General features: G+C 42.5%; 1 long non-coding RNA gene across 2 annotated transcripts in view; it reads right to left on the reverse strand.

Moving 5' to 3' along the window:
* The window catches only part of LOC309859896, a 43,722-nt gene that overhangs the window by 17,658 nt on the left and 4,980 nt on the right, over positions 1-21,084 (reverse strand). The window contains exons 1-3 of one of the 2 annotated variants that reach the window (XR_014309028.1): positions 9,293-9,395; positions 4,687-4,885; positions 3,857-4,175 (exon numbers count right to left, since the gene is read on the reverse strand). This is a non-coding gene — a long non-coding RNA (uncharacterized lncRNA). Of the gene's footprint in view, positions 1-3,856; positions 4,176-4,686; positions 4,886-9,292; positions 9,396-21,084 lie in introns of those variants that run through there. The other variant, XR_014309027.1, reaches the window with a different exon arrangement.

A 21,084-nucleotide genomic window follows, 5' to 3' on the forward strand; every position in this document is an offset into this window, starting at 1 on the left:
GTGATGATTTTGCAGGGAGTGCCCAGAATGGGGACACAAAGGTCCTGAGGCCTGTGGCTGAGTGAGCAGAGGTGATATAATACACAGCCAAGCTTCCAGCATCCAGGGGTCACAGAGCCAGCCTGGATGGCATCAGAAACATCAACTCTGGAATAATCTTGGCCACAGCTTGTCCTCCTCAATCCCAACCTCTCAGACGGTTCAGCATAAGTGGGCTACAACGGGTTTCTGTTTGCCAGCAGGCTTTGGGAACTCACTCAAGAATGTAAACAGGAAAATGACAAGATCAGTGCTGTGGGCTTGTGTCTGTGTGATCAAAGAATGTTGGTCACTTCCTATGGGAGCAGCCTCTCCCCCAACATGCATGATGGCATGCTTTGGAAGAGTTTAGCGTGTAGATGGCCTTTTCCTTCTTGCTCTTTTAGATCTAGGCCAGCTCTCTGCTTTGAAGGGTAGGTGCATCCCAGGTGACACGATGAAATGATCCTAGCTCCAAAATGTCCATCCTTCTCACCAGCTGACCACAGAACCTTCTCCTCCCTGCCTAAAATTCCAACCAGGAGTCTTCAGGTTTTAGTGACTTCTTCATGTGACTCTGGTTCCGCCTGCCCACCAGCCTCCACACACAGTTACCAAAGGATGGGATAGATGCAGACCTCCATCCCAGCTTTGCCTGGACTGCCTATGTGGTCTTAGGCAACTTCACTGATCTGAACCTCAGTTTTGCTTCTCTGTACAATGGGCATATCATCAGTATTTATTTCATGGCATTATGCAGTCTGGGAGAGATATGCTTCTGAAGAATGTCCCACAGTCTTCCACATACAAACGGTTTGATAAGTAATAGACAATTCTATAATCCCTTGGAAATCTAGAGGGTAGAAAGTATGCAGCCGAGATGTTCAAGGTCGAGGGGCTGGATGAAAGGCTGCACATTCAAGTCCAATTTCCACCAGGTTCATTTTAATAAACTTGTGGGATACCTGGGTGGCTTAGTCAGTAGAGTGTCTTCTTTCAGCTCTAGTCATGGTCCTGGGGTCATGGGATCAAGCCCCACGTCGGACTCCTTGCTCAGAGGGGAGTCTGCTTCTCCCTCTCCCTCTCCTGCTTGTGCTCTCTCTGACAAGTAAATAAAAATCTTTAGAATAATAAACTAATAGGTGCTTTTAGAAGTCGAATCTCACATTTTATAAAGCGTATTAGCATATACCCACCTCCCACATTAAATATCCTTTTCAATTTTTTTTTTTTGGTAAACAAAAATATTTTTTATGACAGCTTTTGCTGAAGTTTTAGTATTGACAACTTATCTAACTTACGTTACTTAGAAATTGCTGTGCTTATACTGAGATTCTTTTGAGGTAATGGTCAGATCTACAGTTTTCAAGGGAATACTAGTTTTGTAAATATAATTTTTTTTGGTAAGGCTTCAAATATGTGGAGGAAGTTTCTTCCAGTTTTCTTTCTTTTTTTTTTTTTAAAGATTTTATTTATTTATTTGACAGACAGAGATCACAAGTAGGCAGTGAGGCAGGCAGAGAGAGAGGGGGAAGCAGGCTACCTGCTGAGCAGACAGCCTGATGTGGGGCTCGATCCCAGGACCCTGAGATCATGACCCAAGCTGAAGGCAGAGGCTTTAACCCACTGAGCCCCCAGGTGCCCCTTCTCCCAGTTTTCTGTTATGAAAAATTAACACATAGAAATGCTGATAAAATAGTTGAATTTATACTCTTAGGCTCTGTACCTGGATTTGACAATTTTTTACATTTTGCAATATTTGTACTCTATCTGTACACACAAATATATATTATAAATAATATATATATACATACACACATGTAATAGGTATCTATTTTCCCCCTTTTTTTGGCTGAGAAATTTGAAAGTAAGGCGAATTTGAAAGCAAATTGGTAAGTGTGGGCATCCCAGGTCTGTCCTCATGAAGGTGATTTTCCTCTCCTTCAATCTAGTACTTGTTGATGATCCTTGATTGGAGATTGCAAAATTATGGTTGTGAACTGGTATTATTTCTCATTCTCTTTTTCCATCTAGCAATAGAACCATAAATTGAACAATATAAAGACATTAAACTTACTAATAAAAAATAAAATTTAATAATAAAAGAAACTGACACAATGTGGACTAATGGCACATTCTGCATTCTTTTCCACTGATAGGTAAAGCTTACACACTTCCTCACACATGGTTGGTTCTTGAAGAATTCTGTTGACATGGCAATGCCTAGTGGATAAAACAGCTTTGACATGAGCTATTTCTAAGGACACAGTCAGCATTAAACCATTTGGGCTGTGTTGCTCAGCACTGTGAGTGAGGGCGTCAGCAGGTATGGAAAAATTCTGTGCTTAGGAAAAATAGTCTGCTTCGAATCCAAGGACCCAAGGGGTCTGTGTGAGAGCATCTGGAGGGTGAGACAGGGTAAGGCTCAGCAAGATCAGAGGCTGACGTGTTCTTCTGCTACCTTCCGTGACTGACTCTCGTTTAAATCAAATCAACAAGCATTTTACAAATGCTTATTCTGGGTTAAAGACTTCGTGAGGATTCCTTTTTGCTTTTTTCTTCCGGAAGCTTTAAGAAGGATGGGCTATTCATTTTGTTTCTTCTTTTATTCACTTAGGACAATTGCCTGCCCATCTGCTGTGTGCAGTCCTGGAGAAGGTTCTCTGTTCCTCCAGGAGAGACAAGCCACAACTGAATATCCGTGGCTACGTAGAGAACAAGCTTCCATTTGGGTGAACCTTCTTTTCTTGGCTCAGAATTCCACTGGGTCTCTCACATATGACTTATTTGCTTATTTACTTTGTCTTGCTCATCTAAGGCATGGTTTGATTGTCATTTGCTTTCCTGAGCTGCTCTTAGCGGGGTCCAGTAATGAGGACTGCGTTGGGTGCTATTATTTGAAAAGACTTCTAACACCGTGATAAAGTTTTAATTCAGAGTGTATGGTGTTTACTTCTGTTAGAGTGATATTTCCCCCTAATAGTTTTTTCAGCAGAATTTTGGGCTCAATGATGGTTAAGAACATGATTTGAAACATTACCGTACAGGTATGTGAGTCTGGGCTCCATCTCTCTTGATTTGTAGTTTCATCTGTGAGATGGAAATAAAAATATGTAGTCCATAGGACAGTAGAAGGGACTATTGGAAATAGCCTACATCTCACTTTCAGCCCCGAGCTGAATGAATGGTAGCTGTGATTGTGGTGTTTGTTATCAAGGACAGTGTTTGGCGCGTAAAAAATGTATATATTTATTTTTATTAATAAGCTGTTGCATTTGGAGGGACTTGCCTTGCTTTGCTGACTTCTGATTTTACTTTGGTGCTGTATATTCTTTTTTTTTTTTTTTAAGATTTTATTTATTTATTTGACAGAGAGACAGCGAGAGCAGAAACACAAAGAGGGGCAGTGGGAGAGGGAGAAGCAGGCTTCCCGCCGAGCAGGGAGTCCGATGTGAGAGTCTATTCTAGGACCCTGGGATCATGACCTGAGCCAAAGGCAGATGCTTAACGACAGAGCCACCCAGGCGACCTGGTGCTGTGTATTCTGCAAGTCCCTAGCTCCCCTTCCATTATTCCCTACCCCCCCGCCCCGAGAAATCTCCAGTGATATTCAGTAGCCTTTGGAATAAATACCACATTCCTGAGGCTGGGGTTCTGGGACCCCAGAAATGGAACCAAATGTCTTGGTCTTCTCCAGACTCCCCCGTAAGTCCAGCAGACTGATCCCTCCATCCTAGAGCTCTTCCTCCCTGGGTTCCACCTGTTTCTGCCTCTTCGTGTTCTTTTCTTACTGATTCTTTCAAGCAGCCTTCAAGTCCGCTTAATGGAAGAAACCTACCTGATCGTCCCCTTGCTTTCTCCTCTAGAACTCCTGTAGCTCATTCTCTGCTGGTAGGATTTAGAGCACTTGACCCTTTTATTCTCTATGTCATGGGAATCTGTATGCATTGAGCGTCGCTGGTTCCTCCCCCTGGACTCCTGCAGTCGCTGACCTCTTCCAAACAGGTCTGGGCCTCTCTCAAAATCATGAATGGGAACACACAAACACATGTGATCTATGTATCCAACACGGGCAGTTGTATTTCTCTTATTTTGCTTCAGTCCTGCCTCGGTGGGTACCGCAGAGCCCAGCACGGCTGTTTCCTTTGCTACTTGCCCTGTGTAAAGAAATGAGGCGCTCAGATTCCTGCCTCCCCTCCACTACCCACCCCTCCCCGGCCTTCCAGCTCCACCGCTGCCAGCGCCAAAGCATGGTCGGGGTGCACAAGAGGGTGAATGACTCCCCTTACTTTCGAGCCCACTTGGGCTTGGAGCGTCTGTGAAATTTTACTTCATTTTCCTTGCAGCTTCCCTAACTGCAGCATCATCGTGGGCTCAGTCCAGACTCCTGGAAGTCTGGCCAGGAGATCCGTGGACTTGGCGCACACACTGCTCCACTCCCCACTGCCCCTGCCTGCGGATGGCTAGGGCTGGGTCCCTGACAGAGCCTTCCTGGGCCTCTATTTCTCCCATCAGAGCATGCCACTGGCCGATGAGATCCTGAGAGCCACTTAAAAAAAGGGGTGAAAACTCTCTACCACCCCAGTTTGCCAGACTTCTCCAGACTTGTCTGAACCCCACCTTTAGGTATAACGAGGCCTTCTTTTGCAGTCCCCACTCGGTGTTTACCTCTCCTGAGCACGGCGGGGTTGCAAGCTTCACTAGACACCATTCATGTTTGTAGCGCCCAGAGCTAGTAAGTTCTCAATCAGTGTTGATTGGAGAAATACATGAAGGTGTTAAAGTAATAGTAGCTAATCATTTTTGAGTACTAGACACTATGTCTGGTGGATCGTAGACATTATCTCGTTTCACCATCAGGAAGATTCTGTAAGGAAGTGGTACCATTAGTCGTGTCCTCCGTTTGGTCTCGCAGACTCACTCACGCTCTGCCCTGCTCCACCTGCGGTCTGGCTCAGGGAGCTGGCCCATGAGGACTACTCCAGTAGGACTCCCTTCCCTCTGGTTTTATGGTTTTGGCCATCGGGAGTCACTGGAGGAGATCAGAGTGAGAGACGGATCGTTGGCCGATCCCTTCTTTGGGGTGTTGCCTTGGCCAGGCTGGGACAGTCTCCTGCACTGTCCTTAGATCTCTGCTTCTCTGCTTAGATCTCACCTGTGTAAATGATCCATTTGTTAAGTCCTCCTCTAATTATACCATGTCACTCCATCCCTCTAGACTGAGTGGAAATGATGTTACTGATAGGGAAACTGAGGCCCACTGAGGCTAAGGGATTGCTCAAGATCACTTTACTGCATTTTTGACCTGCGCATTTGTGTCTAAGCCCATGGCTTGGACTACCACATTGCATACAAAGAAGGACCACATGTGATGCTGGAAGGCAGGAGGGAGTTGGATAAGCTCGTTACTCTTACAGTTGTAAACATCTGGACTTCCAAACCCGCTCTGTAACCTAGTTAGAGGGTAACCTTGGGTGAATTCTTCTTTTTTTTTTTAATAATTAAAAAAAAATTTTAAATAAACATATAATGTATTATTAGCCCCAGGGGTACAGGTCTGTGAACCGCCAGGTTTACACCCTGAACAGCACTCACCATAGCACATACCTTCCCCGATGTCCATAACCTCACCACCCTCTCCTTACCCCACCCCCCTGGCAACCCTCAGTTTGTTTTGTGAGATTAAGAGTTCTTATGGTTTGTCTCCCTCGAGTTCCCATCTTGTTTCATTTATTCTTCTCCTATCCCCCAAACCCCCCACGTTTCATCTCCACTTCCTCATATCAGGGAGATCACATGATGGTTGTCTTTCTCCGATTGACTTATTTCACTCAGCATAATACCCTCTAGTTCCATCCACGTTGTCACAAATGGCAAGATTTCATTTCTTTTGATGGCTGCATAGTACTCCATTGTATATATATACCATGTCTTATTTATCCATTCATCTGGGCAAATTATTCTGCCTCTTGAAGAAAAGTACTCACAATGATACAGTGGGACTCTCGCCTCCTTAGAATTATCATAAGGCTTAAAGTAATGAGCTAATTTCCTTCCTCCTTTCTTTTTGTTGAACTATAGCCAACACGAGGCATTAGTTTCAGGTGAACAATATGGTGATCGGACAACTCTATAGGTTACCCCATGCTCCCCACAAGTGTCACTACCCTTTGTCACCATACAACACTATTACAATGTCCTTAACTCTCTTCCCTGTGCTAAACCTTTCATCCCCATGACTTATTCATTCCCTAAGTGGAAGCCTGTGTCTCCCTCCCTTTCACCCCTATTGCCCATCCCTGTACCTCCCACTGGCAACCATCTCTTTGTTCTTTGTATTTATAGGTCTGCTTCTGCTTTTTGTTAGTTGGTGCATTTGTTTTTTTAGATCCTCCATATAACTGAAATCACAGGATATTTGTCTTTCTCTGACTTACTTCACAGAGTATGATACTCCCTAGGTCCATCTGTGTTGATGCACATGGGAAGAGCTCTTTCTTTTTTATGATTAATATTCCCTTGTATATATGTACACTAACTACATCCTTTTTTTTTTGTAGAATGCAACTGTTTTTATATTTGAATTCAATTAGCCAACATATAGTGCATGATTAGTTTTTTATGTAGTGTTCAATGATGCATTAGTTGTGTATGACACTCAGTGCTCATCAGATCACATGTTCTCCTTAAAGCCCATGACCTGCCACATCTCCGTTATCCATTCATCTATCGATGGAGTCTTGGGTCACTTCCAGATCTTGACTAGCGTGAATAATGCTGCAATAAATAGAGGGTGTATATATATTCTTTTAAATTAATGCTCTCATATTCTCTGGGTAAATTCCCAGTAGTGCAATTACTGGATGATTAGGTAGTTCTATATTTAATCTTTTGAGGACCTTCCATACTGCTTTCTGCAGTGTCTGCACCAGTTTGCATTCCCACCAACAGTGCACGAGGCTTCCCTTTTGTCCACATCCTCGCCAACACCTGTTGTTTTCTCTTTTGATTCCAGACATTCTGACAGGTGCCAGAACGAGATATCTCATTGTGGTTTTGATAATGCATTTTCCAGATGATGAGTGATGTCAAATACCTTTTCATGTGACTGTTTGTCGGTTGTATGTTTTCTCTGGAAATAAATGTCTGTTCAGGCTCTCTGCCCATTTTTAATTGGATTTTATACTGGTGTTGAGTTATATACCTTTTTAATATATTTTGTATATTAAGACCTTATCAGATATATCATGTGGGAATATTTTCTCCCATTCAGTAGGTTCCTTCTTATCTTGTTGATTGTTTCCTTCACTGTGCAAAAAGCTTTTTATTTTGGTGTAGTCCCAAGAGTTTAATTTTGTTTTTGTTACCCTCGCCTGAGGAGGCATATCTAGAAAAATGTTTCTTTGACCGAGGTTGGAGGAATTACTACCTGTGTTCTTTTCTAGTATTTTTAGGGTTTCAGGTCTCACATTTAGGTCCTTAATTCATTTTGAGTTTATTTTTGTATGGGGCGTAAGTGGTCCAGTTTCATTCTTTTGCAAATTGCTGTCCAGTTTTCCCAGCACCATTTGTTGAAGAGACAGTCTTTTCCCCCTGTTGTCTATTCTTGCTTCCTTTGTTGTAGACTAATTGCCCATGTAAGCATGGGTTTATTTCTGGGATCTCCCTCCCATTCCATTGATCTGTGTGATAATGAGCTAATTTATGTAAAGTGCTAGCGTACTATCTGGCACATCATGAAGACTCAACAATGACCATGAAAGCTATTACTAAGGGGATGATTTGGGACTATGGAAAACCTGGGAAATGTTTACCCAAGATACTTCTATTCCAATGGAGTGGACAGTCAGCTCATAGTAGTAGTAACGGAAAGAGTAATAGCACTGGAAGGAAAAGAGCACTGGGTGGTTAGAATAGACCTTAGAACTGAAGGGCCCTTTTGGGTAGGGAAGGAGCATGTGGTTCACAGTGGACAGGCCATGTTTCACTTTGTGTTTCTTCAGTTTTCCCTCCCACTAGTTTTCTTGCCTTGGCACTGGTCATCTGTTGAGTGTGCAAACATCCCCCAAGCAATGTGGTCTGAATGAACCGACAGAAATCAGTGGGCTTCTGGGACATCTGGGGGACTCAGTCAGTGAATCGTCTGCCTTCAGCTCAGGTCATGATCTCAGGGTCCTGGGATTGAGTCCCACATTGGGCTCCATGCTCAGCAGGGTGTCTGCTTCTCCCTTTCCTTCTGCTGCTCCCCCTGCTTGTGCTCCCTCTCTTTCTCTGACAAACGAATAAATAAAATCTTAAAAAAAAAAAATCAGTAGGCTTCATCATGAGCCTTCTTCCCGGCTGTTAATTTTGGCAACAATAACCATTGCTCTCTGTAGCAGCCTGCCCGGTCGTTCTGGTGGAGTTAGAGTGGCGGGCGCAGGACGGGGAAGGCCAGGATGCTGACTGACTTCAGAACATCCTTGGCTCTACTCTTTAAAACTAAGTATTTTTGCAGTGAGGAAAATTGTACAGTAAATTTTTGTGACAGCTTCATAACCTGAACCAAAATTGTTGAAAACGGTGCCAGTGGATGAGAAATATGTCTTAGCTGTGAGCTCTGAAGAGAGACAGGCAGTGCCGAGTAAATAATGAATACCTCATATGGGCATACATCTTCCATCTAAATGATGGCAAGGCTTCCCACCCCAGACCAGAACTGCTGATGGTCTCCGAACGTCTCTACACACACTGAACTTTGCCATCATTCCTTTGATTGAAGTAGTTCATGAAATATGAAGCTTGTCTGTTATTATTTATTCAGTGGAGAGAGGAATTCTACCTTTCTGCATTATACCAATGCCCAGTGTTTACCACCGAGAATAAAACCAGACAGAACTGGTTTCGGTTTATTAGGTGAGTTAATGCTATTGTCAGTATTTCAGTAGCAAGTCAGCATTTTTAGTGAGGGCTGTAAACTTAGAGTATTAGTTGCGTTGTAAATTAGAATTTTTTATTCTCATGTATGGTGCCTGTGGGGACTGTATCAGTTGGCTCTTGCTGTGTAACAAATCACTCCAAAATTGATGACCTGGAAACAACAATCATTGTATTTGTTCATGTTTCTGTGGGTCCATGATTTGGGCTTGGCTCTATTGGGATGAGTCTGTTTCTGCTTATTCTGGCTGGGCTCTGTTGTGTTTGGTATCAGCCAGGGGCTGCTGTTCTCACACATCTGGTATTTCGCTGGCTATTGATAGGGACAGTGGGGGTCACTGGGTTGTTTCACACTTACCATTCAGTAGGTTAAGCTGAGTTCATTCTCCTCGTGGTGATCAGAGTGTTCCCAAGAGAAGCAAGAGGGCCAGTCCCAGTACATGGGTAACCTTCAAGTGAAAGCCTGTATCACATTCACTGTTGTACTGTTGGCCAAAGCAAGTCATATGGTTAAGCTCAGAGTCACTGGGAAAGGGGGCTTTCTTGAAGGAATGGATATGGGAAGGGAATAATTGTGGAGATTTTTGCAAATAACCTCCCACAGAGACACAATTTCAGCACAATAACATATAGTAATAATATGCTTATATTCATATAACTTTCAGAAAAGGCTTAACTGTAATCTAATGGTTCTACTTAGAAATAACATGGAGACATTTAATATTATTCAAATGAGATCCTATGCTGAACTATGGTTCTTAATATTACCACTACTGATAAATATTTAAGTTCATAAGTATTTTTCTTATCCCCACCTATGTATAAGGAAATTGAAATGAGGAGAGGTTGTACCCCTTGATCAATGTCACCATAGCTAAGGGAATAACATTCAGGGGGTTGTAAGGATATATTAATTTAATGTGTATATGGGAATTAGTCTGGAGGCTTCCACAGTATTCAGTGAGTATATGAACACTCTATTCTTGTAAAATACTAATAGCCTTTTGTATTCAATTATTACTTTTTTATTTTGAACGTTAGACCATGTATAGCTATAAAACTAAAAGCTCGCTAACATTTTCAATTTCCCATTGAAGACATCTCTATAATTGGTTCTATGTTTAATTTTAATTGGAACTGATTACAAATAACAATCCAAATTCCAGTTTGCAGAGAAGTTAAGAACTTTGCTTACTATTAAATAATCAAAACTTTTCAAGCACCATCCATTAAGTTAGGCCGTTAAATCTGAAACTGCATTATGAGAACACTACATTACTGGATAGCCTCCATTTCTTATGTCTTCGCTGATGGCAAAAGGATGTCTTTATCACACCTCTGTGTATGTCATTGATCATTTGTTTTGATTTAAAGTAAAAGGCTTTTTTTTTAAAAGATTTTATTTATTTATTTGACAGACAGAGATCACAAGCAGGCAGAGAGGCAGGCAGAGAGAGGAGGAAGCAGGCTCCCTGCTGAGCAGAGAGCCTGATGCGGGGCTCGATCCCAGGACCCTGAGATCATGACCTGAACTGAAGGCAGAGGCTTAACCTACTGAGCCACCCAGGCGCCCCTAAAGTAAAAGGCTTTTAAAAAAATAAAAGGCTTTATTTGAGGGAGGAAGGTTAGACTCTATGTATGGAATACCTATCACTTCTGTCTCAATCACACATCAAGAAAAGAATAGAAATGGAAATCCTATTTGAAAAAAGAATCTTCCAGAAGATATCTCAAGGAAACGAGAAAGGCGCTTTCACTCCCCCTGATAACATTCTCCTCTGTCTTCCTGAATGTAGTCTGAGAAAATATTAAATGTCACATCTGGTCATTGAATGATAACTTTCATATTTAAGTTCAATGAGAATGACTCGTTAATTCTGGGGTTACTCTGCTCTCTTACAATTAACTTGACATTGGGGCATCTGGGTGGCTAAGTTGGTTAAGTATCTGCCTTCGGCTCAGGTCACAATCCCAGAATCCTGAGATTGAGTCCCACATTGGGCTCCCTGCTCAAAGAGAACCTGCTTCTCCCTCGCCCAGGTGCTCCCCTGTTTGTGCTCCCTCTCTCTGACAAATAAACAAATAAAATCTTAAAAAAAAAAAAAAGGAATTAACTTGACATCAAAGAAAGAAGGGCTGGTGTTCTTCAGTTTAGTTCTTTAAAACTCTGTTAGACGAGAGTGACGAAGAACCTGAGGAATGTCAGGCTGGCCTTTTTTCACGGCTACTTTTGGTTTTATACCAAAGTCTTCTCAACGGTCAGTCCCTTGAGTTGTGTGGCTATATGGCACAAACGACTTCCTTCCGTGTGTGCATCAACCGTGGCTACGGATTAAGATGAATGTATGGAGAAAGATGATTGGAAGTGTTTAACGTAAGAATTGGTATCGAGCACCTTTGGCATCCGTTTATACAAGAGTCTCCTTGCTGGGACAACTGGCACTTGGCAATTCTGGGGGTATTTTTGGTCTTCACGATGCGAGCTGCAGGGGTGTTACCAGCCTCTGGTGCGTCAAGGCCCGAGATGGCCCTAATCATCCCACAAGGCACAGGACAGTCCCCCACAACACAGAATTATCACACCCCAAATGCCAATAGTGCTGAGGTTGAGAAAATGCTGATTTATATCATATCAATGTCACACCCATTCTAATTTCTTAAACAATCTACCTATAGAGCCATTGAAGTAGATGACTAACTCTCAGGGTTCTTTTTTTTTTTTTTTTTTTTAAGGTTTTATTTATTTATTTGACACAGAGGGAAAGGGAGAGTTCAAGCAGGCAGAGTGACAGGCAGAGGGAGAGGGAGAAGCAGGCTTCCTGCTGAGCAAGGAGCCAGATGTAGGACTTAAGCCGAAGGCAGACACCTGACTGACTAACTGACTGAGCCACCCAGGCGCCCCTCTCAGGGATATGTTAGAAGGGATTTTGTGTGTGCGTGCATGCGTGTGTGTGTGTGTGTGTGTGTGTGTATGCAAGTGTGCACACACACGGGCGATTATATTGGGTTATTTCTGAAATCCATTAAACTGTAAGGTAAGATGCTTTCCATTGATTTGACTCTCCTGGGAGCTGCCATAACCAAGATGCCCAAGGAATGAGGGAAAAGCAGCAGCTCCCAAGCTGAAGACTGTGTACTGCATCTTAGGACAGAACACTGCATTAGGGAGAGGCCTGTCCGCTCAACCTCACACCAGTGTGAGGGGACGGCAAAGGAAGGAGGGCTTTCCGGCTCTTTCCGGCTCTTTCCGGCTAGTGTTTATTAGTGAAGCTTAGTCATTTTACTCATATTTATATATTTAAAAACTGGAAGTTCAGTGATTTATTTCAAAGTTTAGCTATGACCTCCTATCCTAAGGCAATGGTTTTATGGGTGCGCATATCTGTCCAAAATCATCAGATGGTTTGATTTAAATATGCAGTCTATCATGTCTAAATTAGTCCTTCATCACAGTATAAAAACATGACGCACATTAACATAGTCTCATCGGAAAGGGCTCAAACCACGTACGCCTGGCAAAACAGTCCTGTACTCCTCGCTCCCATGACCTTCGCCAAGGTCGCAAGTTTAAATACGTATACATGTGTTTTAATATAACATGTAAAAATCATCACCAGATGGGGCGCCTGGGTGGCTCAGTCGTTGATCAGGTCAGGTCATGATCCTGGATCAGGTCATGGTCATGACCTGGGGTGCTGGGATCCTGGATCCGCTCAGGTCATGATCCTGGGGTCCTGGGATGGAGTCCCGTGTCTGGCTCTCTGTTCATCGGGAAGCCCGTTTCTCCCTCTCCCACTCCCCGTGCTTGTGTTCCCTCTCTCTCTGTCTCTGTCAAATAAATAAACTCTTAAAAAAAGTGGTCACAGGAATAAAAATCACACAACTTCTGGCTTGCTTTTTTTCACTTTTCCTCCTGTCATGGAGATCTTCCTACAGGTCTAGCTCATTCTTTTTTGATAGCTACGCAGCATTTCGTAATGTGGCCATAACATCGATTACTTATGTATTTAGGTTAAATTTTTTTCTGTTTCACAAACATCAAAAAAAAAAAATCTTTTTTTTTTTTTTAGGTTTTAAAAAATTTATTTTTTAAGAGTTAACATGTGCATAAAAGGAAACTGAAAAACACAAGAAGCAAAGAACAAAGTCATCCATAATCACAAGCAGTTTACAGTTTGACTTCTAGGTCCCATGTGTGTATCTACAAAAGTAAGCATTTTAATGTAATTAAGATCGTAGTTATGTATCATGCTTTTTTTTTTTTTTTTTTTTTTAAAGATTTTATTTATTTATTTGACAGAGAGAAATCACAAGTAGGCAGAGAGGCAGGCAGAGAGAGAGAGAGAGGAGGAAGCAGGCTCCCTGCTGAGCAGAGAGCCCGATGCGGGACTCGATCCCAGGACCCTGAGATCATGACCTGAGCCGAAGGCAGTGGCTTAACCACTGAGCCACCCAGGCGCCCTGTATCATGCTTTTTTACACAATACTCATAGTATGGGGACTTGGAAATGGTAAAAAAAAAAATCTTTTTAAAAAAATGCATTGATTTGAGAGAGAGAGAGAGCCTGTGTGGGCATGCGTGCTCAGTGGGGAGGGGCAGAGGGAGAAAGAATCCTACACACAGTCCGATGTGGGGCTCGGTCTCACGACCCTGAAATCACCACCTGAGCCAAAACCAAGAGTCGGACGCTTAACTGACTGCACCACCCACGATCCCCCAGAATTTTTGTATGTAAGCATGAATCATGTTGTAAGTTTAATTTTTAGAGGTAGGATTGCTGAGTAAAAGCAAACATATCCTTAAGATTTGGGTGGCCACTGTTAAATTGCTTGTTGCAAAAGACTAACAACTTAGCCTTTTCCGAGTGTTCAGAGGAGCCCATTTATGACACTTTGGACAATAAGGAGTATTGTCAGTCTCTTAAATTAAGTGTTGCTAATTTGACAGGCAAGAATGAGTTTTATCAGCAAAGATGAAGACGAAGATATTTTGTCAGTTCGTGTTGGGATTTCAGTATTTCTATTGATTTTTAGACGGTCTTCGCCTGTTATGGATACCATCACTGTGTGTGTGTTTGCAAAACATTATCTGTGATTAGAAAGAGAATGACCATACAAGCCAGCAGGTCCACTGCCGGTTATGTGCCTCAAAGAACTGAAAGCCAATGTGCACGGTAGTCTCATTCATTCGCAAAAGGCAGAAGCCACAAAGGTAAAGGCCTGAGTATCCATCAACAGGTGAATGCACAAACAAAATGTGATATATATACACAATGAAATATTATCCAGCTTTAGGAAAGAACGAAGTTCTGGGGGTTTCTGGGGGGCTCCGTCAGTTAAGCAGCTGACTCTTGATTTCAGCTCAGGTCATGATCTCAGGATCCTGGGACTGAGCCCCGTGAGAGCATTCTCTCTTCCTCCACCTCTCCTCCTGCTCTCTCCACCCTCCCCCCAAATAGATAAGTCTTAAAAAAAAAAAAGGGGGAAGGAAGCTCTGAAACCTGCTACAACATGGAGGAACCTTGAGGAATGGATGGTACGTGAAATAAGCCAATCACAGAACGAGCGATATGGCATTAGTCCTCTTAAATGAGGTACCCAGAGTGATCAGAGAGCCCGGTGGTCACCAGGGGCTGGGGAAGGCGAAAACTGAGGAGATGCTGTGTGATAGGGACACAGTTTCAGTTTGAGAGGATGAAAAGGTACTGGAGATGGATGGCGGGGATGGTTGCATGATGAGTTTGCTTAATGTCCCTGAACTAGATGTTTATAAATGGTTAAAATAATAAGTTTTATGTTCCCTTTATTTCACCATATGAAAAAGTGGGGAAAACGTATAAATATGTTATATTTGAATAAACAGATATACAATACATTTAAAACATATATCACATAAACATTTTTTTTCAACTGGTGAACATTTGTTCTGTCACCAATAATCTGAAAGTCTCCTTTTATAATAAACTGTATTTCCATAATAGGTAAGGATCTGTTTCTAACCACGTGTTTTCACTGGCCCAGTTTTTCAATCGTCACATTGGTTTAATTATTACAGCTTTAGAGAGTATACTTGAGGGTTGATTGTAGAGGATCAGAGTTTTTGTTGTTTTTTGAATGTCTTTAATCTTGAAATTTTTGTTCCATGTGAATTTTAAAATCATCTCATCAACTTATATTTTGAAAATTATGGTTAGAATTGCATTGATTTTAAAGGTAGGTCTGTCTGGTGAGATATAGTCTAGCATCCAGGGAATTTTGATTAATCACACTTCTTTTAGTTTTTTGAGTATAGCATAATCATTTTTTGCTATTAAAAATTAACTTGGCACCTGGGTGACTTAGTTGTTAAGCATCTGCCTTCAGGTCATGATCCTAAGTTTCCAGGATCAAGCCCTGTGTGGGACTCTCTGGTCAGTGGGGAACCTGCTTCTGTGCTGCCTCTCTCACTGTGTCTCTCTCTATCAAATAAATAAAATCTTTAAAAAATTTACTCTTTTTTTTTACATATACATATTTTTTAATGCATGTGACAGACAGAGTTCACAAGCAGGCAGAGGGTAGGCAGAGACAGAGAGTGAGAGGGGAAGCCGGTTTCCCGCTGAACAGAGAGCCCAATGTGGGGCTTGATCCCAGGACCCTGGGATCATGACCTGAGCTGAAGGCAGAGGTTTTAACCCACTGAGCCACCCAGGCACCCCCCCAAAATAAAAATTACTCTTATCGATAAAATGTTTTATAACTGCTTATGCTTAAAATCCCTCTCCAATTTTTCTCCAGTTTCCTACACCAGTTTCCTACAACAACTGCCCATCAGTTGTAGCAATTGAAAAACTGCCCTCTTGCATGCTGGTAGGGAACACTTACTATCCCATTAGCTATTTATTAATTTTGTCTTTATCGAGAAAATAATTTAACTTTTATAATGGATAAACAGATTTTTGGCTCTCCAACAAATAGAACTCAAATGTATGGTATGTTTTTCTCTTAAACAAATGCATGTGTTTGGATTTTCTTTTTTTTTTTTTTAAAGATTTTATTTATTTATTTGACAGAGAGAGATCACAAGTAGGCAGAGAGGCAGGCAGAGAGAGAGAGGAGGAAGCAGGCTCCCTGCTGAGCAGAGAACCCGACGCGGGACTCGATCCCAGGACCCTGAGATCATGACCTGAGCCGAAGGCAGCGGCTTAACCCACTGAGCCACCCAGGCGCCCCTGTGTTTGGATTTTCAAGGATAGCTCTGTCAGGAAACTGTATTTCCTTTTTTCTTTTTTAAGATTTTATTTTTTTATTTGACAGAAAGAGAACACAAGCAGGGGAAGCGGCAGGCAGAGGGAGATGGAGAAGCAGGTGCGTTCCGGGAGCACGACGTGGGGCTCGATCCCAGGACCCCAGGATCATGACCCCTGCTGAAGGCACATGCTTAGCTGACTGAGCCAACCAGGCGCCCCAGGAAATGATATTTCTTGAAGCAATCTAATTATTTTAACCCGATTTTCCTGGTGAACGGATTCTCGTACTCAGAAGGAAAAAGCAGTCTTTATAGAATCAAAAAAGGAGGCTAATTTTAAAGGAGCATAAAACCCTGTGAGGAGACCATGGTATGCCTTTATTGGCCCTGCAGATACATTTGTTTGTTTCCAAATATCACTTTGGAACTTTCCATATGTCACTTACTATACAGCTTCCCTGGTTATGGCATTTTATTAAATCCTCAGCGCCTCCTAGGATAAAATTCACCGTCCTGGGAGAGGCATTCTGGAAGGCCCTCCCTCCTCATAGACCTTCCTGGGAAGGATGTGGCCTTCTGTCCTCCACATCAGAAATTCAACTAATGCATCAATTTGTTTAGCAAATGAATCCTTTGGCTTCAACAAAGTGGGACTACATCCACTGGTGATTTGATGAGTTTTGCTTTCTCTGGAACACTGTGTCTCTGTCTGTCTCTCTCACACATTCGCACACATTCTACACCCACACTCACGGTTTATTGCTGCCCTCTCTTTGCACCGTGATAACCTTTGACTTGACTCGTTTACATCTCTGTGCCCATCTTTAAACTGCTCCTTCCACCCTCTCAAAGCTTCTGGAGGGTGGGCAGCCTGACTCGCTCGTCTCTGTGCTATCCTCAGCGTCCAGCAGCGTGCCTGACACCTCTGGAAAATGAGCAAAAAAGTTACTTGCGGAGTGAATGAAGTCAAGGACAGCTGCTCAGGTTACGCACACATTGCTTTCTGGTTCCCTTTCAGAGGAGGAAGACCAGATTCATGGTTTCTTTCGTAATAAAACGATTCCTGACACAGATGCCCCTTCTCCTGTGTTTCTTAGAATGCTAATTTGACATTTGCGCAAAAGGTAAATCAGAGTGTCTGGCCTTGGCAGGGAGGGAGTCGTCGCTCCTGATGGATGACGGTGCTCTGGAGTCTGATAACGGTCAACTTGTGGCATTTCCCATCTGTTGTTAATATCACTCCGGTCTGCTGGGACCGTGGAACTCTCCCAATGTTCTGAATGGAGACGTTTTTAAACGAAGAGCTTGTTGTTACCTACTCATGCCAGGGAAAATTATTTAGACGAAAAGTACAGTGACTAAAGCCACACACACACACACACTCTCTCTCTCTCTCACTCTCTCTCTCTCTCCAGCACTACCTCATGTTACACTAAGGTATTCCTGGCAGAGTTTCTTGCTGATGATTTTAGCCACAGTCTGAGTAATGTCTGCCTGCCCGCACGTTGTAAAGTGATCTCCCTTTATTAGATGAAGTCTTGAATGAAGGGCGCTGGTGTGGTGTCTTCCACTTTCAATATCCGGTCTTTCTGCCCCTCTCTGCTCCCTGCAGCGGGTGGGTGCCTGGGAGAGGGATGTTACCTGGAAGGAAGGGGTCTGCACAGCCCCAGCCTTTTTCCATTCAGAGAAAGACTTTTCATTGTGAGTAACCCAATTATTTGCAATGAACATGGACGAATTTTGAGGGTGTCTTGCCCTTACCTGTTTTTAGTAAGTCTTCGAAAATGGAGCCCCAGATAGTACAGGTGGGGAAGATATCATTTTTAGGCACTTGGGAATGTCCGCTGTAAATCTGGGCGTTTTAAGGCGTCCTGGAATCCTGCAGGTTCTGTGGAACAATTTTTTTTATGGATATAAAAACAAGTTGTAATTTATTTTTATAATAAATGGCTAGATATGTTGAGAAAATAATTTCCAAATAAATGTGTCTTCATTGAAACAGAAATAGTACGTGAACTCTTCAGCTTAGTATGCAGTTTTGACTGGAGACCAAAAAAAAAAAAAAAAAAAAAAATCCTGTTATTTATAAAGGCTCAAGAGACTGTCCAAATAGAGGGCTCCTTATCCCTAGTGATGGTTAGCCATTTTTTTTTTTTTTTTAAACACAGGGCTTGTTAATTTGAAACAATGTGAGACAGGCACGCACGAATGTCTCTGTCAACAGAAGCAGGTGGTAAGAATTGAGACCCATAGTAAATTTGTCACATCCTTTAAAAAACGTACATATGTAATAATGTTAGGCCTATTCTCTGAGAGTATCAGACCACTGCAAAGTTTTTATTAAAATATTTAATAAAACACCCAATGCCAAAATATTTTAAGGTTAAGAAGTGTAGATAATGGCCGTGTAAAGGAAGGACACACTCTCTAAGTGACGCCATCCTCCTGCCTAGATCAGAGCATTTTATCACACAATGGGACAGCTGCGTCACGTGGCATTGGACTGACGTTCTGAAAGTCAGGGATCACAGCACTGAGTTAGGCTTACAAACCAGATGTAGAAACTTCTGTGCCAAATGGGTGTAAAAATAGGTATTTATGTACAGCTATGCTTATATATGAATATAAAAGTTAATGAGGCACAAACACAAGTCAAGGTGAGAGCGAATGATTGCTTCCATACAGGGGATCTGGTTAACTAGGGCACCCGAACATCCTTTTGTGCTTTTTGAATTCTATAGCATTCCTATCTGTTTTCTTCATTTCATAACAATTTATTTTTTAAATGTTTTTAAAAGAGTTTATTTACTTATTTGACAGACAGAGATCCCAAGTAGGCAGAGAGGCAGGCAGAGAGAGAGGAGGAAGCAGGCTCCCTGCTGAGCAGAGTGCCCGATGGGGGACTCGATCCCAGGATCCTGGGACCATGACCTGAGCCGAAGGCAGAGGCTTTAACCCACTGAGCCACCCAGGCGCCCCAACAATTTAGTTTTTAAAAAGTGTTCCAAGTAAATGAGTCCAGTTTCTGTCACTTTAAAAAATCAAGCCAACGGGCACCTGGGTGGCTCAGTCCTTAAGCATCTGCCTTTGGCTAGGGTCATGATCCCGGAGTCCTAGGATCAAGACCTGCATCAGGCTCCCCGCTTGGCAGGAAGCCAGCTTCTCCCTCTCCCACTGTGTCTCTCTCTCTGTCAAATAAAAAAAATAAAACCTTTTAAAAAAATAAATAAAAATTCAAGCCAAATAATCAAGCTAAGTCATATAAAAAGCTAAACTCAAAGATCTGTATGCTTTTCTCTTCCCTCTTCCGAAGTATTTGATTAGTACCTGAGCCGGGAAGGCGGTATGATGTAGGAGCCCTTAATTTCCATGGATGACTGTAGAAACACCCAATTAATTACTAAGGATCCAAGGTGATTTAAATACATTCCCAGAGGCCAACAAATGATCAAAACCACAAAAGACTATGAAACGATTATTACTGTTGCACAGATGGGACAAGTAAGTTTCAGCAGGTGAAATAATTTGCCCAAGGTCATAGAGCCGGTGTACTACACAGGGTAAACTACAGTACGGTTTCTGCCCCAGAGCAGTTTAAACTAGTGAATGGTCTCAGTCCTTTGTAAAACCTATGGGTGGGATGGTTTACACTTCAGTCATAAGAAGATACAACTTCGAAACTTTTAAACACATCTTTTAAGGGAAGGGAGTCTGTCATACTCGCAAGGCTGTGCACACTGTCCTCAGCGTGCTTTAGGCAGGTTGTAAATTAGAACAGCTTTTTATGTCCCCAAGTATCTGTTTGAAATGTACTAAAGTAGTTTCCCTAAAAAAAATGACTCTTGTAAAGGCAGGCTTTTAAGAGTGGTAAAACATTTCTGGCATTTTTAATGGCTGTTTTTAATGATAGTTGAATTCATTAGTTTTATTTTGTTGTCTCAGATAGTGCCACAATCTTAGAGACTTAAAGCAACGCTCAGTTTTTAATCTCGCAGCTCTGGAGGTGGTAAGGCTGGGGGAGATTGGCTGGATTCTCTGTTCCAGGACTCATAAGACTGAGATCAACAGGGAAACCACACTGCGTTCTCCCTGGGAACTCAGCATCCTCTTCCAAGCTCTTGTGGCTCTGACGGGACTTGGTTCGCTGCCAGTGTAGGACCGAGGTCCCCATGTCCTTGCTGGTTGTGTATCTGTGGTCACTCTCAGCCCTTAGGTTCCACCTGTGCTCCTTGTCATGCTGCCCTTCTATCTTCGAAGGCAACAATGGACAATCTCTCTTGAATCAAGACTTTCTCATGCTTTGAAACCCTGTCCCCAGGAAGAGCCTCATCCCTCCTAAAGTCCTAGCTGATTCATTTTATCTGGACATCACCAGATGGCCTTATTTGAAAATCAACTGACTAAGGACCATAATCACATTTGCAAAATCCTTTCGGAGTAGTGCCTTGATTATTAGTGTTTGAATAAGTGGGAGACAGTACAAGATACACTAAGGGTGGGAATCTTGGGGCTATCTTCAGATTCTGCCCCCATAACCCGTGAGTAGGCTGAATGTAATATAAATATTTCCTCCTCCTCCTCCCCCACCCCCTCCTGGCCTTCCCTTCACCCCCTGCTGGGTGACTTCAAAGCAGGGGGAGCATTACCACTTTACTTAGGTTTATTTCTATAGGGTCATATTTAAGTGATAACATCTTACTTTCATCTCACTTCATGCGAACCTTAAAAGATCAGGTGCAAGGGAATTCAAGTATCCACACACTGTTGGGCAAACTGAGGCTCAGGGAGATGAGATTATCTGCCTAAAGTCCCATGGTCTTCTGTATCTCCATATTCCAGAAGAAATAGTCTGTACTTCAAGGTTCTTAATAGACTACAGACTTTGATTTCTACAGTAGTTAAGGAGCATCATCTCTTAAGTT

Source organism: Mustela nivalis (genome assembly GCF_964662115.1).
Source record: "Mustela nivalis genome assembly, chromosome: 2".
Taxonomy (NCBI): Eukaryota; Metazoa; Chordata; class Mammalia; order Carnivora; family Mustelidae; genus Mustela; species Mustela nivalis.